The following is a 13,981-nucleotide window of genomic DNA, read 5'->3' as shown; positions in this document are numbered from 1 at the left end:
CTATAACAGCCTCCACTCTTCTGGGAAGGCTTTCCACTAGATGTTGGAACATTGCTGCTATAACAGCCTCCACTCATCTGGGAAGGCTTTCCACTAGATGTTGGAACATTGCTGCTATAACAGCCTCCACTCTTCTGGGAAGGCTTTCCACTAGATGTTGGAACATTGTTGGTATAACAGCCTCCACTCTTCTGGGAAGGCTTTCCACTAGATGTTTGAACATTGCTGCGGGGACTTGCTTCCATTCAGCCACAAACATTAGTGATGTTGGGAACTGATGTTAGGCAATTACGCTTGCTTGCAGTCGGCTTTCCAATTCATACAAAGGTTTTCAATGGAGTTGTGGTCAGGGCTCTGTGCAGGCCAGTCTGTGCAGGCCAGTAAAGTTCTACCACACATTGTCATGCTGAAACGGGAAAGGGACTTCCCCAAAATTGGAAGCACATAATCATCTACAATGTTATTGTATGATGTAGCATTAAGATTTCCCTTCACTGGAACTAAGGGGCCCGAAACATGAAAAACAGCCCCAGACCATTATTCCTCCTCCACCAAACTTTACAGTTGGCACTATGAATTGGGTCAGGTAGCATTTTCCTGGCATCCAACAACCTAGATTTTGTCTGTTGGACTACCAGATGGTGTAGCATGATTCATCACTCCAGAGTCCAAAGGTGTTCGATGGGGTTGAGGTCAAGGCTCTGTGCAGGCCAGTCAAGTTCTTCCACACCAATCTCGACAAACAAAGATTTTTTTTTTCTTCTCCATACTGGTCCCCCGTGGGAATCAAACCCACAAACCATGGCATTGCAAACACCATGCTCTACCAACTGAGCCACACGGGACCTGTCAGCAACGGGTGTAGCTGAAATAGCCAAAGCCACTAATTTGAAAGGATGTCCTCAAACACAGTGGTTCTTCCTATAAAAGTTGCACCGTTTGCCGCAGAATTCGTGATTTAAGTGTCAGCCATTGTTGCCAGAATGACGCCAATTTACCACAATCTGCCACTATCTACCACAAACGGTCGCGGCATAAGCTCAAAACTTTTAAAGGAAGAACCATTGTATCTCCCAGGGAATGAAGTCAATTTAATCTCACTGTAGAGACTAACATTAATGATTCATTAAAGATACAAAAGTCTCCTAATTGCCTCCACCATGTGTTAGACTAGCTGCAGGCCTAGCTTGTTTCCTATGTTCCTGACTGGCTGGTTGAAACAATTAGACCTTAATGAGGGAGAGCGAAAGGAAAGGAGAGAAATGGAGCTGTCCGTACAAGACATGATAAAAATTCATGCCTTTTTCATAATTAAGCCTCCAGAGCCCGTCTCAAATTTCTGCTCTAGGCAATTCGGCAATAAAACATTTTCAAAATCTTTCAGAAGCCACTCGTAGCGTGATTTATACATTAATTAAAAAAATTATGTAATATTGCGATATTGAATATAGCAAAATAAGTGGCTGCTATTAGGCCTAGATATCATCAACTGTTCTACGCTCTCGTTGGTTGGCCCTCGCTTCATACTCGCCGCCAAACCCACTGGCTACAGATTATCTACAAGTCTCTGCTAGGTAAAGCCCCGCCTTATCTCAGCTCACTGGTCACCATAGCAGCACCCACCCGTAGCACGCGCTCCAGCAGGTATATCTCACTGGTCACCCCCAAAGCCAAATCCTCCTTTGGTCGTCTTTCCTTCCAGTTCTCTGCTGCCAATGACTGGAACGAACTGCAAAAATCTCTGAAGCTGGAGACTCATATCTCCCTCACTAGCTTTAAGTACCAGCTATCAGAGCAGCTCACAGATCACTGCACCTGTACATAGCCCATCTGTAAACAGCCCATCTATCTACCTACCTCATCCCCATACTGTATTTATTTATTTATCTTGCTCCTTTGCACCCCAGTTTCTCTACTTGCACATTCATCTTCTGCACATCTACCATTCCAGTGTTTAATTGCTATATTGTAATTACTTTGCCACCATGGCCTATTTATTGCCTTAACTTACCTCATTTGCACTCACTGTATATAGACTTTTTGTTTTCTTTTGTTCTACTGTATTATTGACTGTATGTTTTGTTTATCCCATGTGTAACTCTGTGTTGTTGTATGTGTCAAATTCCTATGCTTTATTTTGGCCAGGTCGCAGTTGCAAATGAGAACTTGTTCTCAACTAGCCTACCTGGTTAAATAAAGGTGAGAAAAAAAAAAATATATATATATATATATATATATACAATCACTGATGATAAATCTTTTTTTATTGGAGGGAAGAAGCATAGATTCCTTCTAAGATGTGTCATTTAGCAGGCACTTCATCTTCATCTTAAGATAGATAGCTGAGACAAAACATCACAATCGTATCAAGTACATTTTCCCTCAAATGTGTGTGTATATATATATATATATATGGGAGGGAGGGTGGGCGTCAGTGGCGCTGTGAGTTATTTAAGATACTGTTCAAACAGGTAAGGTTTCAGACTTTTTCAAAAAGATGGGCAGGGACTCTCTCTGTTCTGACTTTAGGGGGAAGCTTGTTCCACCATTTGGGTACCAGGACAGAGAAGAGCTTTGACTGGGCTGAGCAGGAACTGCCCTCCCGTTGGGGTTGGATGGCCAAGAGACCAGAGGTGGCAGAACGGAGTGCTCGGGTTGGGATGTACGGTTTGACCATAGCCTGAAGGTAAAGAGGGGCAGTTCCCCTTGCTGCTCCCTAGGCAAGCACCAGGGTCTTGATGATGATGCGAGTTTTGACTGGAAGCCAGTGGAGTGTATGGAAGAGCAGGGTGACATGGGATAAATTAGGAAGGTTGAACACCAGGTGGGCTGCAGCATTCTGGATTAGTTGCAAGGGTTTGAGGGCACAAGCGGGGAGCCCAGTCAACAAGGAGATGTAATAGTCCAGACGGGAGAGGACAAGTGCCTGGATTAGGACCTGCACCGCTTTCTGTGTGAGGACAGGTCATACTCTACGGATGTTCCGCTTCCTGTGTGAGGAAAGGTCGTACTCTACGGATGTTATAGAGCATGAACCCTGCAGGATGTGGGTAACTGCCTTTTATGTTTACAGAGAACGACAGGGTGTTTGTCCAGGGTCAACGTCCAAGGATCTTTCCACTCTTGGAGGGAGGAAACCGTCATGGGGAGGTCTTAGAGCAGGTAGCTCTTTCCCCAGGAGGAGGTGCAAGAAAAGATGTCTGCCAGGCACGCAGAGATGTATGTTGCCGCCTGTCACCTGGGGAAGGAGAGGAGTAGTTGAGTGTCATCCGTATATCAATGATAGGAGATACCATGTGAGGATATGACGAAGCCGAGTGACTTGGTGTAAAGAGAAAAGGACCTAGAACCGAGCCCTGGGGGACACTAATAGTGAGAGCATTTGGTGCGGACACAGATCCTCTCCACACCATCTGGTAGGTGCGACCTGCCAGGTAGGATTCAATCCAGGAGTGTGCAGAGCCTGAGACGCCAGACCCTGAGAGGGTGGAGAGTAGAATCTGATGGTTTGCAGTGTCGAAGGCAGTGGATAGATCTAGGAGGATGAGAACAGAGGAGAGAGAGTCGGCTTTGACAGTGGGCAAAGCCCCTGTGACACAAAGGAGAGCGGTCTCAGTTCAGTGAGCTACCTTGAAGCCTGACTGGTTATGGTCAACAAGATTGCTCTGAGAGAGATAATTAAGGAATTGATCAGAGACAGCACGCTCAAGTGTTTTGGAAAGAAAAGAAAAGAAAGGATACCAGTCTGTAGTTTTTTGACGTCAGAGGAGTTGAGTGTTGGTTTCTTGAGGAGGGGAGCGACTCTGGCTATCTTGAAGTCAGAAATTAGTTGTTGAGGGAAAGTGAGGAATGAGATTGTCTGGAGAAGGGAGGAGGGGATTGTGTCAAGTGGCAAGATTGTCAGACGGCCAGACTTCAGTAGTCAACGGATTTGTTGTAGTGTAATTGTGTTTTAGTGGGAACAGCTAAATCATTAGGCTGAGTGAATGAGCAATGGATGTCGTCAATTTTTGTTTTTCAAAGTGGATAACAAAGTCGTCCGCAGAGAGAGAAAAGGGAGGATGTGGAGGATTAAGGAGGGAGGAGAAAGTGGAGAAGAGTGTCCCAGGGTTGGAGGCAGAAGCTTGACATTTGCAACGATAGAAAGTGGCTATAGCAGCAGATACAGAAGAGGAGGAGGAGGAGGAAGTAGATGGAAGATACGTCCTCCGGGAAGTTTAGTTTTTCTCCAGTACCACTCAGTTGCGCACAACCCTGTTCTGTTAGCAAGACCGTTACACAAATAGACCTGAAACTAAATCCACAACGACATTCACAAGTACTGACCAATCAGACAGTTAAAACCGAAATGATTAAGTAGGCTACTAGGTAAAAGTCAGCACTTAAATTCAACTACCCTGCAAGACAATACAAACATCTACTATTGAATCAAATGCCCTACAAGACAACACCAACAGCTACTAACATCTAGTTACTGCTCTTGTAGGAGCCAATGTCCATCCAAACTAAAGATAAACTATAGATAACATTTGCTATCCCTCGACACCCTAAACTATCCTGGCATTCTTAAATCAATACACAATGTATGTGCCTTGAGTTGTAGTTATGGTGTGTTTGTGTGCGTGTGTGTGTGTGTGTGTGTGTGTGTGTGTGTGTGTGTGTGTGTGTGTGTGTGTGTGTGGGTGTGTGTGTGTGTGTGTGTGTGTGTGTGTGTGTGTGTGTTTGAAGTTGTTATTGCCACATGCACAAGTACAGCCAAGTGCTTTTCCTGCTTGCTCTATTCCGACAATGCAGTAGCTATTTACAGGTCCAGGGTCAGTAGCTATTTACAGGTCCAGGGTCAGTAGCTATATACAAGTCCAGGGTCAGTAGCTATTTACAGGTCCAGGGTCAGTAGCTATGTACAGGTCCAGGGTCAGTAGCTATGTACAGGTCCAGGGTCAGTAGCTATGTACAGGTCCAGGGTCAGTAGCTATGTACAGGTCCAGGGTCAGTAGCTATGTACAGGTCCAGGGTCAGTAGCTATATACAGGTCCAGGGTCAGTAGCTATGTACAGGTCCAGGGTCAGTAGCTATGTACAGGTCCAGGGTCAGTAGCTATGTACAGGTCCAGGGTCAGTAGCTATGTACAGGTCCAGGGTCAGTAGCTATGTACAGGTCCAGGGTCAGTAGCTATGTACAGGTCCAGGGTCAGTAGCTATGTACAGGTCCAGGGTCAGTAGCTATTTACAGGTCCAGGGTCAGTAGCTATGTACATGTCCAGGGTCAGTAGCTATGTACAGGTCCAGGGTCAGTAGCTATTTACAGGTCCAGGGTCAGTAGCTATGTACAGGTCCAGGGTCAGTAGCTATTTACAGGTCCAGGGTCAGTAGCTATTTACAGGTCCAGGGTCAGTAGCTATGTACATGTCCAGGGTCAGTAGCTATATACAGGTCCAGGGTCAGTAGCTATTTACAGGTCCAGGGTCAGTAGCTATGTACAGGTCCAGGGTCAGTAGCTATGTACAGGTCCAGGGTCAGTAGCTATTTACAGGTCCAGGGTCAGTAGCTATTTACAGGTCCAGGGTCAGTAGCTATTTACAGGTCCAGGGTCAGTAGCTATGTACAGGTCCAGGGTCAGTAGCTATATACAGGTCCAGGGTCAGTAGCTATATACAGGTCCAGGGTCAGTAGCTATGTACAGGTCCAGGGTCAGTAGCTATGTACAGGTCCAGGGTCAGTAGCTATTTACAGGTCCAGGGTCAGTAGCTATTTACAGGTCCAGGGTCAGTAGCTATGTACAGGTCCAGGGTCAGTAGCTATGTACAGGTCCAGGGTCAGTAGCTATGTACAGGTCCAGGGTCAGTAGCTATTTACAGGTCCAGGGTCAGTAGCTATGTACAGGTCCAGGGTCAGTAGCTATTTACAGGTCCAGGGTCAGTAGCTATTTACAGGTCCAGGGTCAGTAGCTATGTACAGGTCCAGGGTCAGTAGCTATGTACAGGTCCAGGGTCAGTAGCTATGTAAAGGTCCAGGGTCAGTAGCTATTTACAGGTCCAGGGTCAGTAGCTATTTACAGGTCCAGGGTCAGTAGCTATTTACAGGTCCAGGGTCAGTAGCTATGTACAGGTCCAGGGTCAGTAGCTATGTACAGGTCCAGAGCCGGTAGCTATGTACATGTCCAGGGTCAGTAGCAATTTACAGGTCCAGGGTCAGTAGCTATATACAGGTCCAGGGTCAGTAGCTATGTACAGGTCCAGGGTCAGTAGCTATGTACAGGTCCAGGGTCAGTAGCTATGTACAGGTCCAGGGTCAGTAGCTATGTACATGTCCAGGGTCAGTAGCTATTTACAGGTCCAGGGTCAGTAGCTATATACAGGTCCAGGGTCAGTAGCTATGTACAGGTCCAGGGTCCGTAGCTATGTACATGTCCAGGGTCAGTAGCTATATACAGGTCCAGGGTCAGTAGCTATGTACAGGTCCAGGGTCAGTAGCTATGTACATGTCCAGGGTCAGTAGCTATGTACAGGTCCAGGGTGTGTCCCCCCAACCCCTCATTTACGCTGCTGCTACTCTCTGTTTATCATATATGCATAGTCACTTTAACTACACATTCATGTACATACTACCTCAATCAGCCTGACTAACCGGTGTCTGCATGAAGCCTCGCTACTTTTATAGTCTCGCTACTGTATATAGCCTGGCTACTGTATACAGCCTCACTACTGTATATATCCTCTCTACTGTATATAGCCTCTCTACTGTATATAGCCTCTCTACTGTATATAGCCTCTCTACTGTATATAGCCTCTACTGTATATAGCCGCTCTACTGTATATAGCCAAACTACTGTATATAGCCTCTCTACTGTATATAGCCTCTTACTGTATATAGCCTCTACTGTATATAGCCTCTCTACTGTATATAGCCTCTACTGTATATAGCCTCTCTACTGTATATAGCCTCTACTGTATATAGCCTCACTACTGTATATAGCCTCTCTATTGTATATAGCCTCTACTGTATATAGCCTCTCTACTGTATATAGCCTCACTACTGTATATAGCCTCTCTACTGTATATAGCCTCTACTGTATATAGCCTCTCTACTGTATATAGCCTCTCTACTGTTTATAGCCTCTCTACTGTATATAGCCTCTCTAATGTATATAACCTCTCTACTGTATATAGCCTCTCTACTGTATATAGCCCCTCTACTGTATATAGCCTGTCTACTGTATATAGCCTCTCTACTGTATATAGCCTCTCTACTGTATATAGCCCCTCTACTGTATATAGCCCGTCTACTGTATATAGCCTCTCTACTGTATATAGCCTCTACTGTATATAGCCTCTCTACTGTATATAGCCTCACTACTGTATATAGCCTCTCTACTGTATATAGCCTCTACTGTATATAGCCTCTCTACTGTATATAGCCTCTCTACTGTATAAAGCCTCTACTGTATATAGCCTCTCTACTGTATATAGGCTCTACTGTATATAGCCTCTACTGTATATAGCCTCTCTACTGTATATAGCCTCTTTACTGTATATAGCCTCTACTGTTTATAGCCTCTCTACTGTATATAGCCTCTACTGTATATAGCCTCTCTACTGTATATAGCCTCTACTGTATATAGCCTCACTACTGTATATAGCCTCTCTACTGTATATAGCCTCTACTGTATATAGCCTCTCTACTGTATATAGCCTCACTACTGTATATAGCCTCTCTACTGTATATAGCCTCTACTGTATATAGCCTCTCTACTGTATATAGCCTCTCTACTGTTTATAGCCTCTCTACTGTATATAGCCTCTCTACTGTATGTAGCCTCACTACTGTATATAGCCTCTCTACTGTATATAGCCTCTCTAATGTATATAACCTCTCTACTGTATATAGCCTCTCTACTGTATATAGCCTCTCTACTGTATATAGCCTCTCTACTGTATATAGCCCCTCTACTGTATATAGCCCGTCTACTGTATATAGCCTCTCTACTGTATATAGCCTCTACTGTATATAGCCTCTCTACTGTATATAGCCTCACTACTGTATATAGCCTCTCTACTGTATATAGCCTCTACTGTATATAGCCTCACTACTGTATATAGCCTCTCTATTGTATATAGCCTCTACTGTATATAGCCTCTCTACTGTATATAGCCTCACTACTGTATATAGCCTCTCTACTGTATATAGCCTCTACTGTATATAGCCTCTCTACTGTATATAGCCTCTCTACTGTTTATAGCCTCTCTACTGTATATAGCCTCTCTACTGTATGTAGCCTCACTACTGTATATAGCCTCTCTACTGTATATAGCCTCTCTAATGTATATAACCTCTCTACTGTATATAGCCTCTCTACTGTATATAGCCTCTCTACTGTATATAGCCTCTCTACTGTATATAACCTCTCTACTGTATATAGCCTGTCTACTGTATATAGCCTCTCTACTGTATATAGCCTCTCTACTGTATATAGCCCCTCTACTGTATATAGCCCGTCTACTGTATATAGCCTCTCTACTGTATATAGCCTCTACTGTATATAGCCTCTCTACTGTATATAGCCTCACTACTGTATATAGCCTCTCTACTGTATATAGCCTCTACTGTATATAGCCTCTCTACTGTATATAGCCTCTCTACTGTTTATAGCCTCTCTACTGTATGTAGCCTCACTACTGTATATAGCCTCTCTACTGTATATAGCCTCTCTACTGTATATAGCCCCTCTACTGTATATAGCCTCTACTGTATATAGCCTCTCTACTGTATATAGCCTCTCTGCTGTATATAGCCCCTCTACTGTATATAGCCTCTCTACTGTATATAGCCTCTCTACTGTATATAGCCTCTCTACTGTATATATCCTCTCTACTGTATATAGCCTCTCTCTACTGTATATATCCTCTCTACTGTATATAGCCCCTCTACTGTATATAGCCTCTCTACTGTATATAGCCTCTCTACTGTATATAACCTCTCTACTGTATATAGCCTGTCTCTACTGTATATAGCCTCTCTACTGTATATAACCTCTACTGTATATAGCCTCTCTACTGTATATAGCCTCTCTACTGTATATAGCCTCTCTACTGTATATAGCCTCTACTGTATATAGCCCCTCTACTGTATATAGCCTCTCTACTGTATATAGACTCTCTACTGTATATAGCCTCTCTACTGTATATAGCCTCTCTACTGTATATAGACTCTCTACTGTATATAGCCTCTCTACTGTATATAGCCTCTACTGTATATAGCCTCTACTGTATATAGCCTCTACTGTATATAGCCTCTCTACTGTATATAGCCTCTCTACTGTATATAGCCTCTCTACTGTATATAGCCTCTCTACTGTATATAGCCTCTCTACTGTATATAGCCTGTCTTTTTACTGTTGTTTTTATTTCTTTACCTACCTATTGTTCACCTAATACCCTTCTTTGCACTGTTGTTTAGAGCCTGTAAGTAAGCATTTCATTGTAAGATCTACCTACACCTGTTGTATTCAGCATTTCACTGTAAGATCTACCTACACCTGTTGTATTCAGCATTTCACTGTGAGATCTACCTACACCTGTTGTATTCGGTGCGCGTGACAAATAAAATTTGATTTGATTTGAATAGCTATAGACAGGTCCAGGGTCAGTAGCTATAGACAGGTCCAGGGTCAGTAGCTATGTACAGGTCCAGGGTCAGTAGCTATGTACAGGTCCAGGGTCAGTAGCTATTTACAGGTCCAGGGTCAGTAGCTATGTACAGGTCCAGGGTCAGTAACTATTTACAGGTCCAGGGTCAGTAACTATGTACATGTCCAGGGTTAGTAGCTATAGACAGGTCCAGGGTCAAGTCCAGGGTCAGTGCCAATACCATATTTACAATGTGCAGGGATACTGGAGTGGTAGGGTTAGATATGTATAACAGTCAGGTGACTAGGCATCAGGATAAACAGAATAGCAACAGCGTATGATTGTAATGATTGTATGTGAGCATGTGCATGTTATGTTTTGTGTGAGTAAATGAAGTGTGGATGTGTTTAACTATATTTGTGGGGACCAGAAGTCCCAGTATCCTTGGGACCAGAAGTACCCACAAGAATAGTAAACAAACAAAGGTTTGACCAACATGGGACATTTTGTAGGGTTAGGGTTAGGAGCTAGGGTTATCTTTAGGGTTAGGAGCTAGGGTTATCTTTAGGGTTAGGAGCTAGTGTTAGGTTTAGGTTTAGGAGCTAGGGTTAGGTTTAGGTTTAGGAGTAAGGGTTAGGGTTAGGAGTAAGGGTTATGTTTAGGGTTAGGAGCTAGGGTGAGGTTCAGGGTTAGGAGTAAGGGTCAGTTTGAGGGTTAGGAGCTAGGGCTAGGTTTAGGAGCTAGGGTTAGGAGCTAGGGTTAGGAGCTAGAGGTTAGGAGCTAGAGTTAGGAGCTAGGGTTAGGAGCTAGGGTTAGGTTTAGGAGCTAGGGTTAGGTTTAGGAGCTAGGGTCAGTTTGAGGGTTAGGAGCTAGGGTCAGTTTGAGGGTTAGGAGCTTGGGTTAGGTTTAGGAGCTAGGTTTAGGGTTAGGAGCTAGGGTTATCTTTAGGGTTAGGAGCTAGGGTGAGGTTCAGGGTTAGGAGTAAGGGTCAGTTTGAGGGTTAGGAGCTAGGGTTAGGTTTAGGAGCTAGGGTTAGGTTTAGGAGCTAGGGTTAGGTTTAGGAGCTAGGGTTAGGTTTAGGAGCTAGGGTTAGGTTTAGGAGCTAGGGTCAGTTTGAGGGTTAGGAGCTAGGGTCAGTTTGAGGGTTAGGAGCTTGGGTTAGGTTTAGGAGCTAGGTTTAGGGTTAGGAGCTAGGGTTATCTTTAGGGTTAGGAGCTAGGGTGAGGTTCAGGGTTAGGAGTAAGGGTCAGTTTGAGGGTTAGGAGCTAGGGCTAGGTTTAGGAGCTAGGGTTAGGTTTAGGAGCTAGGGTTAGGTTTAGGAGCTAGGGTTAGGAGCTAGGGTTAGGGTTAGGAGCTAGGGTTAGGTTTAGGAGCTAGGGTTAGGTTTAGGAGCTAGGGTTAGGAGCTAGGGTTAGGAGCTAGGGTTAGGTTTAGGAGCTAGGGTTAGGAGCTAGGGTTGGGGTTAGGGTTAGGAGCTAGGGTCAGTTTGAGGGTTAGGAGCTTGGGTTAGATTTAGGAGCTAGGGTTAGGTTTATGAGCTAGCGTTAGGTTAGGGGTGTAAGTGAGTGTGCATAGAGACAGTGCAAAACTTAAATAAAAGGATCAACTCAGATAGTCTTTGTAGCCATTATGTTAGCTATTTACAGTGGCTTGGGTCAGGGTTGGGGTTAGGGTTAGGGTTGGGTGACTTGGGGATAGAAGCTGTTCAGGAGCCACTTGGTGTCGGTCTTGATGCTCGGGTAACACTTGCCCGTGAGGAAGCAGAGAGAAAAGTATATTTCTTGGGTGGATGGGTCTTCCTTTTTACATCACCTGATATAGAGGTCCTGGATGGCAGGCAGCTGGGCACCAGTACTGGGCAGTCCGCACCACCCTCTATAGCACCATGCATGTTTGTGTTTAACCATGTCTGTCTCACTCTGAGCAACATATTGACATGCAGTCTACATACTTTTTTAATGTGTGCTTAAAAGAGATGCAGTGCGTGCGTATGTGTGTGTTTGTGCGTTTGTGTGTGCGTGTGTGTGTTTGTGCGTCTGTGTGTGTGTGTGTGTGTGTGTGTGTGTGTGTGTGTGTGTGTGTGCGTGTGTGCGTGTGTGTTTGTGTGTCTGTGCGTGTGTGTGTGTGTGTGTGCGTGTGTGCGTGTGTGTGCGTGTGTGTGTGTGTGTGTTCAAGGGATTTCCATATTCCCTGATCCCTGACTGTTTGTTAATACCTCTATTGACAGGATGTGGTCTGTGTGTCAAGGAGATTAAAAAGTCCATGGAGATGTCCCAAATGGCACCCTGTTCCCTATATAATGCACTACCAGTAGTCAAAAGTGGTACACTATGTAGGAAACAGAGAACCATTTGGGACACAGACCCTATCATTATCCTGGCTGGGTAGAACTAGACCATTGTCTGTGTTGTTTAAGCTGAGACGTTGGTCTGTTTGGTGAAAGAAATGTCTTGCCAGGAGCCTGGTAACGTCCCTGAGAGTCTGAAACAATTGAATTGTGTTTCTCACGCATCCCCAAGTCCTCAGTTGACCTAGAGGAAGGTATCAAACTCATTTAGCCCCGGAGGCTGCATTCGGCCTTCAACGAAGTCCGGAGGGCGCACTGAAAAGTGGTTAAATTTCCTTGCAGTCAGTACGCATTACTGCTGTATGCCTATTAATGGTAGATGTGGCGCCAACAGAGTGAGCCTCGCCTCGAGCTCCGATAAAACATTGCAAATTTCTACATTTTTTGGGGGGGTTTTATTGTGTTTTTGAAAGAAAAAAAAAACTATTAATCAGTTTGTTTTCATGCCTTACTAAATACACCCAGGTAGAACTATTAGATTACGAATCGCTGGGGTACCTCCCCAAATTCCCTGAGACGGTGGAATAATGGACTAGCTTCTTCGGCGAGGCGCCAAGCTGCTTGGGAGTCCTACCAAAAACGCAGACGGAGAGACAGACATAGCGGGGTCTTAGGGAGATTAAGTAAGTCATTTGTAAAAGTAATTTGCGGACCGTGCTCCCAAATTATTACCAACACATCGACTGTCTTACTCGCGGAAATTCTACTCTTGACCACTTTTACACGTTCTTTCGGCTCTGGTATCAAACCCTCTCCTGTCCTCCTTTTGACAAATACAACCGTGACCCCATCTTGCTTCTCCCCGGCCTACAAACAAAAACACAAGAGGGAAGTTCCGGTGGCCAGGTCTGTACAGCGTTGGTCCGACCAATCAGAATTCACGCTCCAAGACTGTTTTGATCTCATGGACTGTAATAAGTTCAGAGTCGCCTTGGAGATAACGTCAATGAATACGTCGACTCAGTCACCGGATTCATAAAAAAATATATATAGAAGACGTAACACCAATAGTGTCTTTCAACACGTTCCCAAATCAAAAAAAAACGTGGATTGATAGCAGCCTTGTATGAAACCTGAAAGAGAGAGATGTTGCTTATAGACAGGGCAAGGTGACCGGGTGACCAAATTTGTTTGGTTAAACAGTACAAATACTACCTACGCAGATCGATCAAGACAGGCGAAACACAAATATAGGGACAAAGTGGAGGAGCAATTGAGCGGATTGGACTCGAGGCGTATGTGGCAGGGACGCGCGTAATGATCACGGATTACAAAAAAAAAAGAAAGCCAACCACATCTCAGTCTCCACTGAGAACGTAAAGTCATTCAAACGTGTTAACCCTCGCAGGCCTGCCCGGGCCAAGATGGCATACCTAGCCGTGTCCTCCGGAGCATGTGTAGACCAGCTGGCTGTCAATCTCTCCCTAGCTCAGGCCTCTATCCTCACCTCTTCAAGATGTCCACTATCATCCCCTTTCCCAAGAAAGGGAAAGTAACTGAACTGAATGACCTGGACTTTTTGACTGGCCGCCCCGAGGTGGTGAAGGTGCATCCTCAATCCATTCCTGTACTCACTCTATATCCATTACTGCCTCTGGCCTCACACAGTTCTAATTCCATCATCATGTTCACTGACGACACGACAGTAGTAGACCTGATTACCAACAATGACCAGACTACAGGGAGGAGTTAGGCACTCTGAAGGCGTGCTGCCAGGTAGACAACCTCTCCCTCAACGTTAGCAAAACAAAGGAGCTGATTGTGGACTTCAGGACGAACCAGGCTGGACACGCACTCATTCTCATCAACGGAGACGGTCATTAACTTCAAATTCCTCAGAGAAGCTGAAATGATCTAACCACACGAACACCTTAGTGAAGAAGGCACAACAGCGACTCTTCAACCTCAGGATGCTGAAGAAATCCGGCCTGTCCCCGAGGGCCCTTCACAGTGTTCTACAGGAGCACCATCGAGAGCATCCTGTCCGGCTGCGTCACAGCCTGGTACGG

Source organism: Salmo salar, chromosome ssa19 (assembly GCF_905237065.1).
Source record: "Salmo salar chromosome ssa19, Ssal_v3.1, whole genome shotgun sequence".
Classification (NCBI taxonomy): domain Eukaryota; kingdom Metazoa; phylum Chordata; class Actinopteri; order Salmoniformes; family Salmonidae; genus Salmo; species Salmo salar.
The sequence above is the reverse complement of the archived record's forward strand: the minus strand, read 5'-3'. Positions refer to the sequence as shown.